The sequence below is a fragment of the Hemitrygon akajei genome, unplaced genomic scaffold, assembly GCF_048418815.1.
Source record: "Hemitrygon akajei unplaced genomic scaffold, sHemAka1.3 Scf000057, whole genome shotgun sequence".
Lineage (NCBI taxonomy): Eukaryota > Metazoa > Chordata > Chondrichthyes > Myliobatiformes > Dasyatidae > Hemitrygon > Hemitrygon akajei.
In genome coordinates this window covers 1,382,859-1,400,205 of record NW_027331943.1, presented here as the reverse complement: position 1 = coordinate 1,400,205, position 17,347 = coordinate 1,382,859, and the positions used below count along the sequence as shown (strand labels likewise).

At 44.6% G+C, this 17,347-nt stretch overlaps 1 protein-coding gene across 2 annotated transcripts in view; it reads right to left on the bottom strand.

Moving 5' to 3' along the window:
• Nucleotides 1–14,995, bottom strand: part of LOC140721545 (NACHT, LRR and PYD domains-containing protein 3-like) — a 44,637-nt gene extending 29,642 nt beyond the window's left edge. The window contains exon 1 of one of the 2 annotated variants that reach the window (XM_073036369.1): nt 14,866–14,995. The gene's annotated coding sequence lies outside the window, so the exon portion shown is untranslated. The remainder of the gene's footprint in view (nt 1–14,865) is intronic. The other variant, XM_073036370.1, reaches the window with a different exon arrangement.
• Between the last annotated feature and the right edge of the window lie 2,352 nt (nt 14,996–17,347).

Here is a 17,347-nt window from a genome sequence, read left to right as displayed (position 1 = left end):
TTCTCTTACTCCCCCTCTCTCTGTCCCTCCCTCTCCCTCCTCTCACTCTTGCCCTCATCCCTCATTCCCCATCTCTTATTCCATTCTCTCTACTTCCTCTACATCCCCCTCTCCACCTTCCACACACTCACCCTGCCTTTCCCCTGACCCTGCTTACCTCATTACTCTCCTCCTTACCCTCACAGTCTCCCCCTCACACTCACCCTTACATCAACAGCAGTTAAAACTTTAGTGGGAACTGTGACTGTGAATGCTGCAGGTTCCATACCCTAGGATAATGTTCTTTAATTTTAAGAATGTCACAGTTGGGAATGGCACAGACTGATTTATTTGAAGGAACCTTGAAAATAAAAGCAACTGCAGATGATGAGAGTTGAGGTAAAAACAAACTTTTGTAAACTCACAGCAAACAGGGCAGCAAACGCAACTGGTAACGTTACAGGTTTGAGACCGTAGGTCATGTTCTTTATATCATAATAAAGACTCTATCACTACACTGCAGCAGAAATGGATAAATACAATATTAAAGTGACTTTGTTCACACCCCAATGAGAGTGATTTGTCAAACCATTCCATCTGATTTCAGCAGTTCTGAGGAAAGTGGGTGTGCCAGTTTACAATGACATTAAAACACGTTAGACTATTCTTGGGGAATACCGTGTGAATCATTCAACTTCTGATATTTATCAAAAGTTCCATTAAAAGAAGACGAGGATGAAAAGACACAGGAACATTAGATGGCCAGGGAGGTGATAAATTTGGTCAAGAAGGAAAAGGAAATGCATGCAAAGCTTCAGAGGTTAGGATAAAAAAAAAACTCATGAGTATAAAGACACCAGAAAATAACTAAAAAAGGGAATCATGAAAGGCAAGAGGGCTCAAAAAATTCTTGGCAAGTTGGATTAAGGTGAATCCTATGGCATTCGATACATTCATCAAGAGCAGGAGGATAACAAGGAAGAGAACGCTAACTTGTTCTCTTCAGTTAACTAGCTCAAATCACATCAGGCTGGCACCATCCCGAGCATTCACAAAACTGGATGTTATATTGTATCAAAGAACACCTCACAAATAACCCCTTTGCAAAGGATCTCCAGTTTAATAGATGACATGAAGAATCGTTGTGCCTATTTTAAAACACAGAAAGCAAAGCAACTTTATCTCACAAAGTGGAGGATGTAAAACAGTTCCACAAAATGGCAGCTTCCATCTTCAAGCACGAGGAAAGAGCAAAGACAATTGATCTGTCTGCTTCCACTGTCCTTGACCCATTCGACTTCGACATTTTCTTCCAGATGAAAAATCCACCGTCATTAACAAATTAACACCAATGAGTTAAACTGTCCGCAATTATCACCGTCATTCTGCATTGATATAAAACTACAGTGCAGCAGCGTGTCCGAGCATGTCTGCAGATCCAGAGTCAACTGCTGAGATATCTATCAAATCAACATTAAACAGACAGGCTGCAACAGGGACAGGAGTAAACAGTCCAGCTGCACCGACCTCATAACACAGCCAAACGGGTTTTCCCCCCACATAACCTCACCCCTGAGATAATGAATCTGATTACTGGGGTCCCATTCTGCGCCCTATCCTGGGATACTGATGGCATTACTGGTGTCTGAGACCGAGTCCCACTTGGGTCTTTGTATAGCATTACACTGCACCATTCTGCACCCCATCTTAGGACACTGATGGCATCAATAGAGATTCTTACTGAGACTAATCCTGGGGCATTCTGGGAAAATGTTTGTGTTTCCATCGATTTTGGGAGAGTGAGGAAGTGATGGGTGCTGTCATCACACAGATTTACAAGGGATTTCAGCCACCCCAGAAAAACAGGAGTTGTATTCTGTGAATGCTTCAGAGATGGGGTCATTTTGCTGCAGTTGAAAGTTTCCACATTCCTTAAACGGCTAACAATTATACCAGTGCCCAAGCTCTTCTCTCAGCAAGGACCTGGGCCCACTGTAATTTGCCTATATCCAAAATAGGTCACAGTAAATCTCATTGCCTCATCACATGGCTTTGGATTACCTTGACAATACGAATACTTACATCAGAATGCTGTTTCTCGACCAGAGCTCAGCGTCTAATGCAATTATTCCTACAGTTCTGATCGAAAGGCTCGAACCGCTGGGCCTTTCTACCTCCCTCTGCAACCGGATCCTTGATTTCCTCACCGGAAAACCACAATTGGTACGGATTGGATATAACGCCTGCACATCACCAGCGACACGGCTATTGTTGACAGATTATCAGATGGCGAGGAGAAGACAAACAGGAGCGAGATATATCACCTGGATGAGTGGTGTTGCAGCAACAAACTTGCACTCAACATCGGTATGATCAACAAACTAACTGTGGACTTCTGAACGGGTAAGATGAGTTCTCACACACACACCAATCGTCATTGATCAGTCAGCAGTGGAAAGAGTGAGCAACTTCATGTCCCTGTGTGTCAGCATCTCTGAGGATCTATCCAGGGCCCAGCATATCGATGCAGTTACAAAGAATGCATGACAGCAGCTATATTTCATTAGGAGTTTGACGAGATTATGGATGTGACCAAAGACTCACAGATTGCTACAGCTGTACTGTAAAAACTGTTCTAACTGACTGCACATCGCTTGACATGGTGGGGTGGGGGAAGTGGTGAAGCTACCGCACAGGATCGAAATATTCTCAGCAATGTTGTCAATTCAGTCATCTTCGTCATGGGCAGTATCCTCCGTAGCATCCAGGACATCGTCATGGAGCGATGCTTCAAAACGGCGGCATCAGTCATTAGGGATCTGCTTCACCATGGAGATGCCCTCTTCTCATTGGTATCACTAGGAAGGTGGTACAACAGACTGAAGGCACACACTCAACTAGTCAGGAACCACTTCCTTCCCTCTGCCATCCGATTTCTGAATTGACATGGAACCCACAAACCTACTTCATTGAATTCATTTTTGCAATATTTATTTAACTTTCAGTAACAGATACTGATTGTAATAGTTTTTTCTCTACTATTATATATTGCATTGTACTGCTGCCACAAAGCCAACAACATTCACTACGTATGCCTGTGATATGATACATCCTGCTGATGACTCTACAGGGATTAATCCCGATTGGGCCTATCAGGCTGAAGATCCACTTCCCGTGTTCTTCTCCGTTCCCCAATAACAAACTGTGCAGACAGACAGCCAAAGATCACATCCTCATCCCTGGGACAATCACAGCCATCGTGGGGCAGTAATGCTGCTGCTCCACTTGTCAGCGATGGGAAACCATCTTTATCATTTCACTTTCCAGAGAGCCGGACTCTGGGCATTGCCGATTTGGGGCTGTGTTCACAGGGATATCCAAGGCTTTCTGAAACAGACTCACTCCACTGCCCTGAGAGGACACTTGCAGTGTGGACGGTCCTGCAGCAGCCCTGGGGTCATCAGGACCTGGACTCAGACACTGGGCTTTGGGCAACAGCAGAGCTCTGCAAAGTCTCCCCCATAACTTTCATGGTTAGTTTCTCCCCAGAGCAGTGAAAGTATGGTGTGCAAGAATGTTGTTGGTCAGTTATCAAACTGGAACAACGTGACACTTACTGCTCTGGGAGAGAGAACAGTTAATTTACTGAATTAAAAATATATAGTTCAGTACAATGTAGCAAGACATTTGGCAGAGTCCCCACCTGGGAGATTAGTCAAGAAGTTTGGCATTCAGAATGAGGTGGTAAATTGGTTTGGACATTGGTTTTGCGGGAGAAGCCAGTAAGTGGTGGAAGATGGTTTGACTCTCTGACTGGAGACCAGTGACTCGTGGGGTGCAGTGGGGGTCGGTGCTAGGTTCATTGTTGCTTATCATCTCGGTCAACGTTCTGGATGATTTAATTACTGCAATAGTTACAGAGAAGCAGTTTCAGCGACAGGTTACTATCGATGCAATGCTCCTCAGACAGGATGAAGAGGTCAATACTCCCCAATGCCATTAGGCTTTACAATTCAACCGCCAGGACTTAAGAACTCTTTAAAAGCTATTATTAATGCTTTTTGAGATGGTGATTTAGATGCATATCATATTTTTTTTTACTGAGTTAAGTATTGTATGTAATTAGTTTTGCTACAACAAGTGTATGGGACATTGGAAAAAAGTTGAATTTCCCCATGGGGATGAATAAAGTATCTATCTATCTAACTATCTATCTAATAGCTGTTTTTTGTTCAACAGTAGGTTATTTGTCGTGGTCCGTACTTATTAACTTAGTTTACAGTAACTCTGTAGTCAGAGCTTTTCTTGTGCATAGACCAGGCAGAAATTGGCCACTCAGCTCATCGAGCCTCCTGCCCCACAGAGTGAAATCTCATGGTGTTCGCTCTGCAATGCCGCCTGTCGCTTTCTGTAACTGGTCCCCACCCCACCCCCAATGTTTGTTATGTATTGAGACCTTGAACAGAATCAACGTCTTTTCTTTTAAAGGACGTTGAGGAAATCAGCTCGAAACACCAACAATAAACACAGTCATGAGAAAAACAACATGCATTCATCTGAAGTCACAAGTTTTGGAAACAGAAGCCGTGCTGACTAAACATCTTTTTGCACACTTGCTTTGGAATTTTAACCCCTGATTTGGGAACTGTTTTTAACCTTGACATGAATTGTGGAGAATCTCAACCGTGCAGACAGGATAATGCAAGAACACAAATACCACGACCGACAGAAGGGACAAAATAGAGCGAATAACTTCTTCCAATACACACAAAATGCCAGAAGAGCTAAGCAGGCCAGGCAACATCTGGGAAAGGAGTCTGTTCACTCTTTTCCGAGATGCTGTCTGGCCTGCTGAGTTTCTCCAACATTTTGTGTGTGTTGCTCCAGCATCTGCAAATGTTCTCTTGTTTGCAAGTAACTTCTTGATCACTGATCCAAAACACAGGTAGCGTGTGAACAGAAGCTGAATTCACCTTAATTCACTAAGAATGTTCAGTCTCCCTTTGGGTATATTTTCAAGTCGTTTTCTTCTAGTTTTACACCAGACCATCAGACGAGGGTCATTGAGTAACTATGGGGGAGGGGCCGATGTTGCTGCTCTGTGAGACTCACAGTGCAATTTTCTGTGTGCAAACTGTTGCCTGTCTGCAGGGCAAATTCTGACACACAGGCATTCCTCGGAGCAGGGAGCGGCTTCTCTGCTGAAAACAAACAAACTACTTCAACATTTTGCGCTCACCTTCAACTGTGAACAAAGCTAATTTAACACTGTATTTAAATATTTCTGTAACAGGAAAAAACATTAAAACATCGATGATATAGAAAAGAAAGTTCACCAGTGTCTGCAGTCTGAATGTCTACTTATTACAATTGCTATCAGACTTTGAGAGTTTCCAGTAGTTTATTTTACTTCAAACACCCAATATCTGTAGTTTTAATATATATATATTTGCGATTTAATTAAATGAATCGATCTGTGGCATAGTCCACGACGATGTTCCGAATGCCAATATCTTACAGTAGCTCTGTATTCTCAATAGTTTTTCCTGTGAATGTGAGTGAGTGTGTGTCAGGGAGGGAGAAGAGGGAGAGAGACTCTTTCACTGACCTGGGGGGACATTTCGCATATCACTGCAGAAAGGTTTTTCTACAGCGTCTCAGTAGAAACCAACTGGAGAATGTTTGTAGTTGAAGGTAATTGTTTCTTTTAATCCATTTGGTCAATAATTAATTTGTTAATTTGAAGATTTCAGAGTTCCCTTCTCCCACTGACTTCCCTCCCGAGCCCGACAAAAGCCAAACCCCATTGTAAATGCTCCCTGGTTCTGAAGAATCGGAGATAACACTTACTGTGATGTTGAAACCGGACGGAGTTCAGTGAGGTCCCGGGTGAGCGGTGTGCTCACCATACACAGAGATTTCTGTCTGAGCCGCTACTCCCGAGGTTATTCGGTTATATAGTGTCTGTCGCTCATTACAAAACACTCGCTTTCCTTCCCGTGCTGTCCTCCCACTTGCCCCTTCCCCGTTGCGCTCTTCTCCCACACCCCCTCCACTTTTCCTCCCACCCTCTCCTTCCCCACCTACCCCGAGCTCTCTGCTTCCCCCTCCCGCGCTCTACTCATCCCATGCTCAACTCTCCTTCCTCTTTCCCCACACCCTTCCCCGCTCTCTCATGCCTTCATCCCTCTCCATCTCTCCTTCTTTTTCCTGCCCAGCTAACGCCTGTCTATCCCTATCTAACAATGTAGACTGTCATCTAAACGGGAGAATGTTCAAACATCAGAGGTGCAGAGGGAATCAGGTGTACTCGGGTCTGACTCCTGGAAGGTTAATTTATAGGTTGAGTTTGTGATAAAGAAGGCAAGTGCAATGTTGTCATTTATTTTAAGGTGAATAGAATATAAAAGCAAGGAGAAAATTCTGAGTCTTTATGAGATATTAATCAGGCCATATTTCAAGTGTCATCAACAGTTTTGGGCCCAATATCTCAGAAAGCATTTGTTGTCTTTGTTGAGTGACCGCAGGAGGTTCATGAGGATGATTCTAGCAATGAAGGGGTTCACATATGAGGAGCATGTAGATAGATAGATAGATAGATAGATAGATACTTTATTCATCCCCATGGGGAAATTCAACTTTTTTTCCAATGTGGCAGCTTTGGTAATCTCATTGACACCTACTGACTGTTAAAAGGCCTGGCTGGGGCGAATGTGGAGCGGATGCATCCTGTGGTGAAGGTATCAAAATCTGGGGGTTGCAGCCTTAAAATTGAGGGGCGACCATTTAGAAAAGATTAAAGAAGGATTTGTTTTAGACAGAGAGTAGTGAATCTGTCACAGACTGTAGTGGAGGACAATCCGTGGGTGTATTTAAGGCAAAAGTTGATTGTCTCCTGATCATTCAGAACATCAAAGGATATGGTGAGAAGGCAGATGTATAGGGTTGAGTGGGATCGGGGATCAGCCATGATGGAATGTCGGAACTGAATTCTGCTCCTGTGTCTCATGGTCCGGTGACTGTCACAGACTGAGTTTTTAAGGAATCATGAAAAGAATTTTTTAGAAACATATATAGACAATGTGAGTCTGAAGGAAGAAATTATAAAAGTCCCAAAACTCACAGCAAGCAGAGCATCAACTGTAATTGGTAACGTTGTGGTTTCGAAATCATCGGTAGTGTTCTTTATATCAGCTTTCACATTCATTGACCCTCCCTGCAGCAGAAATAGTTAAGCAGACTAATAATGTGAATGTTTTCAAACCTAACTGAGAGGGAAACTTCAAACCAGTTGGATATGGTTTTAGCAGAATGGCCTAAAGTTCTGCTTTAAGAAGAACTGCCTATGTTCTGTGGAATGTGCAGGGCCAAACAGCTGCTTACACCAGACCCTGAGCTTGGAATCTCCCAGAAAAACAACTCGCACCTTTTCACAGTACTCTTTCAACCTTATTTATTTCTCTTCTATAGATAGATGACCAAAACTGCAGTCAATACTCCAAATTCGAACTCACCAATGTCTTATTCCTTTTATTCCACCGCACTCTTTAGTGCACCATTGTTTACTGTGTAAGACCTACACAGTGCAACACTTTGCACTTCCCTGCATCTGCAATTTTCAGCTCAGTATTTGCAGCTGCGCCAGAGCCCACTGTAACCTACGATAACTTGCCTCTCTGCCAACTACACCCCTGATCTTGCTGACATATGCAAATGTGCTTATCAAGTTAAACACATTATCATAGATGACAAACAGCAATGGCCCAACTACCATTTCCGTGGCTCTCCACCAGTCATAAACCCCCAATCAGGGAGACAATCATCTACTATCATTGTCAGCCTTCGCCCAAAGCTCCACTATCTACGCCAATTTACTTCCTTACGTTGAACGTGGAGCAAATAAATTTTCTTTACCAAACTCCCTCTCTGTCCCTTTCTCTCTAATCATATTCCCTCCCACTGTCTCCCCATTGTGTCCCATCATCTACCCCCGGTCTACCTACTCCACTGTCTCACCTTCATCTTAGTTGCTCCCTGTCCACCTCATAGACCTGTTATGAGTGATGAATAGACCTGATGGACAATGGGGTACAGAGTTAACCATTCCCCTCCTGAGAAACACAAACTATTACTGTTGCTATGCTGACCATGAGAAAGAGAGACAGAAAAACAAGCAAGAACATCGGCGACAGATAAGAGAGAGGGTGAAATTGCTGATTAACCATATTGTGACTCCGTTTTGAATTATTTACTGTTTCGCTGCAAGGACAATAGTTTGCTCATAAACATTCCTCAGTGGATTGAAGGAGTGGCCTTATTTGATGGACACAGACATTCAGGAGTGATGGATAGCTGAGTCCCCGTGAGTAGGGATAAAAGACAGGTCTGGAGAGACACCCTCCAGACACACCAGTGGACACTGACTGAGTGTTGGAACCCACAAGAAAGGTGGGGGCTTTGAAGACCGAACCAGGAGGTTGGTCATTAAGGCTATCAGTGTAAAAGCAGGGCCAGTGGGGACTTGTGTGTGTGTCCACTCATGCCAGAGTGACGGGTCCACCACAGAAGAACGGTCTAGCAGAAGGACGGAGAGGTCATAGCTGAATGACCACACCGATACGACGGATTAAGAAAGCAAAGGAAGGTTTGCCTGACTGTAACTGTTACATCTCGCTCGCTCTCTCTCTCTCTCTCCAACCATTACAATACAACAGCCATAACTACATCAGCACTCATGAACTGAACTGAACTTTATACTTTTCTATGACAATTTATTTACCCCTAGACATCAATAGAGCTTGTTTATTATTGATTATTATTATTCCAACACTTTTAGGTTTATTACTGCTAACTGGTTTTATATGTACATTTGCATTATTGATATGGTTTTGCTTATTTTTATTAATAAACTCCTTTAGTATAGTACCACCAGACTCCAACGGATTTTTCTTTCTCTGCTGGTTAGACACCCAGTTACGGGGTACGTAACAGACCCTCGCCCTGACTTTTTCCCCTCTCCCTGCTCAACCTCTCTCTCTCTCCACCTCATTCTGCCCCTCACCTTTACCCTTACATCAACAATATTTTAAGGGTTATTGGCAATTTTGGGAAAGATGCACTTTTCATACACTGTGTCGTGTCTTTGTATTAAGGAATGTCACAGTTGGGAATGGCGTGGATCTTTTTTTTAATATCATTAAAAAAAGTTTTAAAACAACTGCAGATAATGAGAGTTTGAAGTAAAAATAATTAAATTCTGCAAACTCACAGCAAACAGGACAGTAACTGTAACTGGTAAGGTAGCTGGTTCAAGCCCATTGGCAGTGTCGTTTATGACATGTTACAGGTTCCTTGCAAACTATTAACAATTTAGCACATTTGCATATGCAGAAATAGTTAAACAGAACACTGAAGTGACTTTGTTTATGTGATAGAGAGTGAAATGTCAAACCAGTTTGAATTGGTTTCAGCAGAAAGGCTGCTCCCTGTTCTGAGGAATATGCAGGCAGCTGTTTAAACACAAACCCTGAGCTCCGAGTCTCACACAAAAGCAACCTGCACCTTCCAACTCAATCAATGATATTGCCTCTTCCCTCTTCCTTTCCAGTTCCACTGAAGGGTCCCGGCCCAAAACGTTCCCGTTGTATTCAGTTCCATACATACTGCCCGGATTTTCCCTGGTTACGAAATATCCGTGACAGGGAGTGTGTGGGCAGTTTAAAACCACATCAAAACACATCCAGGCTGTTGAGTATTCTTGGGGAATTAAGGTGTGAATTATTCAAGTCTGATATTAATTTCGGATCTTTACTCAACCAAACTTTTGTCTGTGATCAAGGAGTCATGGTTAGAGAGTCGTATCGAAACAGAACACAGTACAGGTGCATTGTCTGAGCCATTTAAACCACCTGTTCCCACCCACCTGCACAGTAGCCATATTCCCCCATCCATATTTTCAAAGGTGAAATCGTGCTCGCATGTAACACTCCTGTTGGCAGCTCGTTCCACATTCTCTCGACCCTCTGATTGAAGACATCCACTCATGTCCCACTAAAACTTTTCATCTTTCACCCATGATGCATGATCTCTGGTTGTTGTTCCACCTGACTTCAGTGGAAAAGACCTGCTTGCATTAACCTATCCATACCCATCTTCATGTTGCATTGCTCTATCAAATCTCCTCTCAATTTTTAGCATTTCAAGGATTAAAGTCCAAAACTATTCAACCTTTCCTTATCACTCAGGGCCTCTGGAAACCTCCTTGAAGTTTTTCCCAGTACACTTTCAAACTTACACCTTTCCTGTAGGTAGGTGACTAAAACTACACACAATACTCTAAATTCGGACTCACCGATGTCATATACAACTTCAAAATAACATCCCATCTCCTGCAGTCAATAATTTAATTGATGAAGGTCACCATGCCAAAAGCATTTATTAACCACCCTATCTACCTGTGGTGCTGCTTTCAATGAATTATGGACCTCTATTCCCAGATCCTTTTGTTCCACCACAACGTTAGTGCTCTACTGTTTACTGTGTAAGACCTACCATAGCACAACACTTCGCACTTGTCTGCATTAAATTCCATCTGCCATTTTCAGCTCAGTATTTCCAGCTGTTCCAGATCCCTGTAACCTATGATAGATAATTTGCCTCTCTGTCAACTACACCCCTAATCTTGGTGTCACATGTAAATGTGCTTATCAAGTTAAAAACATTACCATCCCAATCATTGATATAGATGACAAACAGCAACGGACCCAACGATTAATGGAGACAATCATCTACCATCACAGTCCACCTTCTAATGGAGACAATCATCTACCATCACAGTCCACCTTCTAATGGAGACAATCATCTATCATCACAGTCCACCTTCTCCCAAAACGCCATTGTCTACTCCAATTTACTTCCTTACGTTGAACGTGATGCAAATGAATTTTCTTGACCAACCTCCCACGCAGGATTGTTAAATGCTTGCAAAAGACCATGTAAACAACATTCGCTTCATTGCCTTTATCTACGTTCCTGGTAACATACCCCATAAACTCATCAAAAAAAAATTGTGTGCGTTGCCAGGAGTAAACAAAGCCATGCTGACTGTTCCAAGTCAGTCTTGTCTTTTCAAATACTTATATATGCAGTGCTTCTAATAGTGATGTCAGAAGCACTGGTCTATAGTTTGCTGGTTTATTTTTTTAAGCCTTTCTTCAACAGCAGGTCTATATAACCCATGTTAGTATGGGGAGCAGGATTTTACACTATATTCCAGGTACAATCTCAACAAAACGCAAGTAATTGTTAATGTCATTTCACTCTTACACCCAATAACTCTTACAATAAATACAATGTACCTTTCACCTCCCTCTCTACCCACTGCACTTAAACTCTCCATTTTAACACACTCAGGATTTCAGTTTCTCCTACAGAAGTGGGTGATCTCCCATTTCCCACACTGGGTTCCAGTGACCTGTTGTTCCCACTCACTCCTTTTGCTTCCATTACCCCAAAACCTCTCAACAAGAGACACAAAACACAGAACAGTACAGCACAGTGCTCAGTCTATTCAATTAATGAAGTGGCCAACTAAACTAATCCCATCTGCCAGAACAATGTCCATATCCTTCCATTTTACTCACATTCATGTGCTGATCTAAATATCTCTTAAAAGTCCCAATGTATCTGCCACTAACATCACCCAGGCAGCAGAGACTGGACGGAGATTGAACAAGATGGTTGATATATATCATTGAGATGATCGGATACAGGCTGGACAGAGGTTGAACAAGATGGTTGATATATATCATTGAGGTGATGGGATACAGGCTGGACAGAGGTTGAACAAGATGGTTGATATATATCATTGAGGTGATGGGATACAGACCGGACAGAGGTTGAACAAGATGGTTGATATATATCATTGAGATGATGGGATACAGGCTGGACAGAGGTTGAACAAGATGGTTGATATATATCATTGAGGTGGTGGGATACAGGCTGGACAGTGGTTGAACAAGATGGTTGATATATATCATTGAGGTGGTGGGATACAGGCTGGACAGAGATTGAACAAGATGGTTGATATATATCATTGAGGTGGTGGGATACAGGCTGAACAGAGGTTGAACAAGATGGTTGATATATGTCATTGAGGTGGTGGGATACAGACTGGACAGAGGTTGAACAAGATGGTTGATATATATCATTGAGGTGGTGGGATACAGGCTGGACAGAGATTGAACAGGATGGTTGATATATATCATTGAGGTGGTGGGATACAGGCTGGACAGAGGTTGAACGAGATGGTTGATATATATCATTGGGGTGGTGGGATACAGACTGGATAGTGATTGAACAAGATGGTTGATATATATCATTGAGGTGATGGGATACAGGCTGGACACAGGTTGAACAGGATGGGTGGGGAATGAGCAGATTGGATCAGCTGGGAGACGGGATCAAGGACGATCACTGATGGTCCTCAGGAGGAGGGGTTGGTCAACAGCCCGCCCCTACATTTCTAATGAGCAGCACTGTTTATTGTTCTTGTGTTAAAATGCTTTTGTGGGATTACGATGGGATGTTCTAGTTCATTTATTGTTACCTTTCAGCTTGGATTATACAGTTACTTGCTTGTGTATTTGTGGGTCACACTGATGGTCACCTCCCGTCTGTATGAGACTGGTTGGGTTCACTCTCGGGGTCGTGCTGGCCGGTCTATTTTGTGTTTATCACGATAAAACTGTTATTGAGTTCAATGAACTGCCTCATCTGTCATTATGGACCAAATGCTCACCACAATACTACTGTATAAAAGATCTGAAAATAACAAAGCTAGAACAAACCATAAGAACTTTGGAATATACGCGTTGCCCATCACCAAATTTTATCAATGCACCATAAAAAGTTTCCCATCCGGATACTCCACGCATTGGTATGGCGACTGCTTTACCCGTGACCGCAAGGAACTGCAGAGTTACGGACACAGATCAGCTCATCACAGAAACCAGTTTCCCCTACATGAACTCCTTCTGGACTTCCCACTCCCTCGGTAAAATCAAAGATCCCCACAACCTGGGCATTCCCTTTTCTCACCCACCTCCATTAGGGAGAAGATACATATCACCAGGCTTAAAAGCGGCTGATCTGAAGTGAAAACGTTTTTGAGAAGTTCCAGGAAGCGAGGCGAAGTCGACAGTTCGGGAAGTTAACGGGACTCATTGGCCAATATTAGATTTCTCCAACAAATCCACGTCAGCACAAAACGGTGACTGCACTCCGCCGGCCAAAAATCACTGCATTCCGCCGACTGTGAGCATCCGCAATGCGATTTTCACATCGACAGAGCCGGGGGGGCGGGGCCTCGGGAAAAACCCGCAGGCTGCAGATCTGCGGCAGAATAAGAGCGGAAAACAGGATACCGTGATCGGTGGGCACGTCTCCCCGACAATAAACCGGCTCCACAGGACATAGGAGCAGAATTAGGCCGTTTGGCCCATCGACTCTGCTCCGGCGTTCAATCAGGGTGACCCTTTTCCTCCTCCTCAGCCCCACTCCACGACCAGATAGTTGGAAAATGAGTAAATGGCCGACAGTTCGGGAAGTTACCGGGATTCACTGCCGACTCGACACTGGCCTCAGTACTCACCGACGGGAATCTGATTTTTCCCCCGGCTCCCGGCTCGAAGGTATATATACATATCGTTTCAACAACGAACGGGGAGAAAAACCACCATCCATCCGGGGGAGGGGGGGGCGGCGGCTGTGAGCATGCACAGGGTGATTACTGCGTCAGAGCGGAGGGTCACCCCAGGGAGCAAATTCCAGTGACCGACCCAGCAGACTCGGTGAGGAACAACATACACGCCCCTCATATCTCCATTAACCCACCCCCTTGCAACTCAGATGAATGGCCTCTTATCTTAGAAATTTCAACCCTGGGAAAAATATATCGTCTATCCACTCTATCCCTCTCGTCATCTTATAAAGGTCCATCCAGTCTCACCCCAGCCAACACCGCTCTGGAGAAAACAGCACAAGTTTGTCCAGCCTCTCGTTATAGCTCATGCTCTCTAATCCAGGCAGTGTCCTGGTAAACCTCTTCTGCGCCCTGTCCAAAGCCCCAACATCCTTTCGAGAATGGGGGCGATCAGAAATGTATGAAACACTCCAGATGTGGTCTAACTAGTTTTATAAAGCTGCAGCACAACTTCCCGACTTTTGAACTCAGTGCTTCAACTGATAAAGACAACCATGCCATTTGCCTTCTTAACCACCCGATCAATCTGTGCAGTCTCTTTCAGGGAGCGATGAACTTGTCTAAGATCCCTCTGATCATCAACACTGTTCAGGGTTTTGCATTTAACAGTGTACTGTCGCATACATTCGACCTACCGAGCTGCCAAGATGATCATCACTAATCAAATCTCAGTGAGATTTCTCAGGTCCTGTTGAATTTATTGCCAAGTGCACAAGTACGGGAAGGTACAGGGACAGAGAAACACTGACTTGTGGCAGCATCACAGGCAAGTACATTCAGATAACACACTCAACACAAATTGTACATTTCTCTGTCAGTAACAATATAGAAACATGTTTTACGTCATCCTGCTAATAGGACCAGAACAACAGGGGCTGAGCGGCGGCTCATCTCAGACGGTTCGGTGTGAAGGTCTCACAACCCGGACCGACCCCGGCAGATTCTGTGAAGGAAGCGAGGCGAGGCCGCCAGTTGGGGAAAGTTCATCCCCTCCCCCTTCAGGTTTCACCGATCACCTTGTGTTTCTCTCTCCCTCCCCACCCCCTCCTTTTGTTCTCCAGTTCTCATGTTTGAATTCTCCAGTTCTCCAGTTCTCCCCGCTCCGGACCTGTTTCAATACTCACCGAAAGGAAATTGTTGGTGTCGCCCCACAGAGAATAATCCGTCCCCGGCTCCCTGCCCCAAGCGGCGAGGGTGAGGACCCCTCCCGATCCCGATCCCACCGCCGACCAGTTTAAACAAAGAACGATAAACAAAATCGCCCTTCCCGTACTGAGCATGCGCGACGTCTTCAGCGCGTCAACAGATAAGTGGGCGGGGCCTCGGAACGCAGCTGCAGATCCACAAACCTGCCTGTCCAGGTAGATAGATAGATAGATAGATAGATAGATAGATAGATAGATACTCTATTCATCCCCATGGGGAAATTCAACATTTTTTCCAATGTCCCATACACTTGTTGTAGCAAAAACTCATTACATACAATGCTTAACTCAGTAATAATATGATATGCATCTAAATCACTAACTCAAAAAAAGCATTAATAATAGCTTTAAAAAAGTTCTTAAATCCTGGCAGTTGAATTGTAAAGCCTAATGGCATTGGGGAGTATTGGGAATGGGTAGACCCATTGTCTCAGATTGCTCCTGCCCCACCGAACTCATTTCTGCATACCTTGATACTGTTTTATCCCCCCTTGTTCAATCCCTTCCCACCTATGTTCGTGACACTTCTCACGCTTTGAACTTTTTCAATGATTTTAAGTTCCCTCGCCCCCACCGCCTTATTTAATCCATGGACGTCCAGTCCCTCTATACCTCCACCCCCGACCAGGAAGGTATCAAAGCTCTCCGCTTCTTTCAGGATTCCAGTCCTAAACAATTCCCCTCTACCACCACTCTCCTCCGTCCAGCGGAATTAGTTCTTACTCAATAATTTCTCTTTTGGCTCCTCCCACTTCATCCAAACCAACGGTGTAGCCATGGGCACCCGCATGGGTCCCAGTTATACCTGCCTTTTTGTTGGCTTTGTGGAACACTTCATGTTCCAAGCCTTTACGGGTATCCGTCCCCTTCTTTTCCTTCGCTACATCGATGACTGCATTGGCGTTGCCTTCTGCACGCATGCTGAGCTCATCGACTTCATTAACTTTGCCTCCAACTTTCACCCTGCCCTCAAATTTACCTGGTCTATTTCCGACACCTCCCTCCCCTTTCTTGATCTTTCTGTCTCCATCTCTGGAGACCGCCTATCTACTGATATCTACTACAAGCCTACAGACTCTCACAGCTACCTGGACTATTCCTCTTCCCACCCTGTCTCTTGCAAAAATGCTATCCCCTTCTCGAAATTCCTCCGTCTCCGTCGCATCTGCTCGCAGGATGAGGCTTTTCATTCCAGGACGAAGGAGATGTCTTCCTTTTTTAAACAAAGGGGCTCTGACGGTGGTGTCGGAGAAGAGGATGCTGTCCAAGTTGCATGCCATCTTGGACAATGACTCCCATCCACTCCATAATGTACTGGTTAGGCACAGGAGTACATTCAGCCAGAGACTCCACCGAGATGTAACACTGAGTGTCAGAGGAAGTCATTCCTGCCTGTGACCATCAAATTTTACAACTCCTCCCTCGGAGTGTTAGACACCCTGAGCCAATAGGCGGGCCCTGGACTAATTTCCACTTGGCATGATTAACTTATAATTATTTAATTATTTATGGTTTTATATTGCTATATTTCTTCACTATTCTTGGTGGTGCGTCTGGAACGAAACCCAGTTTCCCTCGGGATCAATAAAGCATGTCTGTCTGTCTGTCTGTCATCACCTCTGCTCTGAAACGCATCTCTCCCAATTCCCGCACATCTGCCCTCACCCCATCTGCCCACCACCCGACTCGGGATAGGGTTCCCCTTGTCCTCACCTACCACCCCACTAGCCTCCGGATCCAACGTATAATTCTCCGTAGCTTCCGCCACCTCCGACGGGATCCCACTACCAAGCACATCTTTCCCTCCACCTTCCCTTTCTGCTTTCCGCAGGGATCGCTTCCTATGCGACTCCCTTGTCCCCCCATCCCTTCCCACCGATCTCCCTCCTGGCACTTATCCTTGTAAGCAGAACAAGTGCTACACCTGCCCTTACACTTCCTCCCTCACCACCATTCAGGGCCCCAGAAAGTCCTTCCAGGTGACCTGTGAGTCGGCTGGTGTGGTATACTGCGTCCGGTGCTCCCGGTGTGGCCTTTGGTGAGACCCGACGCAGACTGGGAGACCATTTCGCTGAACACCTACGCTCTGTCTGCCAAGGAAAGCGGGATCTCCCAGTGGTCACACATTTTAATTCCACATCCCATTCCCATTCTGATATGTCTATCCATGGCCTCCTGTACTGTCAAGATGAAGCCACACTCAGGTTGGAGGAACAACACCTGAAATACCGGCTGGGTAGCCTCCAAACTGATGGCATGAACATTGACTTCTCTAACTTCTGTTAATGCCCCTCCTCCCCTTCTTACCCGATCCCTGATATATTTAGTTTTTTTTTCCACCCTCCTTTTCTTCTCTCTTTCTGCCCGTCACTCTGCCTGTTCTCCATCTCCCTCTGGTGCC